This window comes from Rutidosis leptorrhynchoides, chromosome 7 (genome assembly GCF_046630445.1).
Source record: "Rutidosis leptorrhynchoides isolate AG116_Rl617_1_P2 chromosome 7, CSIRO_AGI_Rlap_v1, whole genome shotgun sequence".
Classification (NCBI taxonomy): domain Eukaryota; kingdom Viridiplantae; phylum Streptophyta; class Magnoliopsida; order Asterales; family Asteraceae; genus Rutidosis; species Rutidosis leptorrhynchoides.
The window spans coordinates 22,612,293-22,614,374 of NC_092339.1; positions in this window are offsets into that span (position 1 = coordinate 22,612,293).

Sequence of the window (2,082 nt, forward strand, 5' to 3'; positions counted from 1 at the left end):
GGTTATGTTCCACAAGACCAAGGATGGGAAGTAATCCTAGTAAAACCAGAATGCATGACTTGTTTCTGGACGTATGAATTACGTGTCTTTATTGCCTTTGCTGAACGACTTGTGTACTAGCTAGAATTATCTTCACAACCATCTTGTATCAAATTTATTGTGTGCTATATTTCATGCAATATGTAAAATAAGCGGTATTGTAAGTTTGTAAAATATTGTGTAAAAGTTTGAACGCGAAATATTATTATAATCAGTTTTTCATATAGAATTGTAGTAGTTGAATTGTATATTAGTTACTAAGTATGAACTTAACGGGTAGGTACTACCCGAATTTAAACTTATAAAACGCTAATATGAAGAAAAAGCTTTTATAAATGAGTTCATATTATGCTATGAAATACTATTAACTACTCTTAATATTCTGTATGATTAACTTATTCCATTTGACTATTTTGAAGGAAATGGCACCGACTACTCGACACACCGTGAATATGAATGAAGAGGAATTCCGTACTTTTCTAGCTTCAAACATAGCCGCAGTACAGGCTGCGCTATATACCAACAATAACCTTGGATCTAGCAGTACAGGAAATCGTGTAGGATGCACCTACAAAGAATTCACTGCCTACAAACCTTTAGAATTTGATGGAACCGAAGGACCGATCGGATTGAAACGGTGGACCGAGAAGGTCGAATCGGTGTTTGCCATAAGTAAGTGTACTGAAGAGGACAAAGTGAAGTACGCTACGCATACCTTCACAGGTTCTGCATTAACATGGTGGAATACCTATCTAGAGCAAGTGGGACAAGATGATGCGTACGCACTACCGTGGTCAGCATTCAAGCACTTGATGAACGAGAAGTACCGTCCCAGAACCGAGGTCAATAAGCTCAAGACAGAACTTAGAGGGTTACGAACCCAAGGATTTGATATTACCACGTACGAAAGACGATTCACAGAATTGTGCCTATTGTGTCCGGGAGCATTCGAAGATGAGGAAGAAAAGATCGACGCGTTTGTGAAAGGATTACCGGAAAGAATCCAAGAAGATATAAGTTCACACGAGCCCGCCTCCATACAACAGACATGTAGAATGGCTCACAAACTAGTGAACCAGATTGAAGAAAGAATTAAAGAACAGACTGCTGAAGAGGCCAATGTGAAGCAAGTCAAAAGAAAGTGGGAGGAAAACGGTGATAAGAATCACCAATACAACAACAACAGCAATTACAACAATAATCGTAACAATTATCCCAACAATCGCAACATCAATCGCAACTACAACAAACGGCCCAACAACAACAACAACAACAACAACAACAACAACAACAACAACAACAACAACAACAACAACAAAAACAACAACAGCAACTACAACAATCATCCCAACAACAATAATAACCGCAACAACAACAACAATCAGAAGCAGCTGTGCCAAAGGTGTGAAAAGTATCACTCGGGGTTCTGCACCAAATTTTGCAACAAGTGTAAAAAAAATGGTCATAGCGCGGCGAAGTGTGAGGTCTACGGACTAGGGGTTAATAGAACGAAAGGAACAAATGGTGTCGGAACGAGTAATGGCGGAGCAAGTAGTGTCGGAGCAAGTTATGCCAATGTAGTTTGTTATAAATGTGGAAAACCGGGCCACATTATTAGAAATTGCCCGAACCAGGAGAACACGAATGGACAAGGCCGCGGAAGAGTTTTCAATATTAATGCGGCAGAGGCACAGGAAGACCCGGAGCTTGTTACGGGTACGTTTCTTATTGACAATAAATCTGCTTACGTTTTATTTGATTCGGGTGCGGATAGAAGCTATATGAGTAGAGATTTTTGTGCTAAATTAAGTTGTCCATTGACGCCTTTGGATAGTAAATTTTTACTCGAATTAGCAAATGGTAAATTAATTTCAGCAGATAATATATGTCGGAATCGAGAAATTAAACTGGTTAGCGAAAGATTGATTTGATACCAGTAGAGAAGATGACAAGATGGAGAAGTTAGCACGACTGTATTTGAAGGAAGTCGTCTCCAGACATGGAATACCAATCTCTATTATCTCTGATAGGGATGGCAGATTT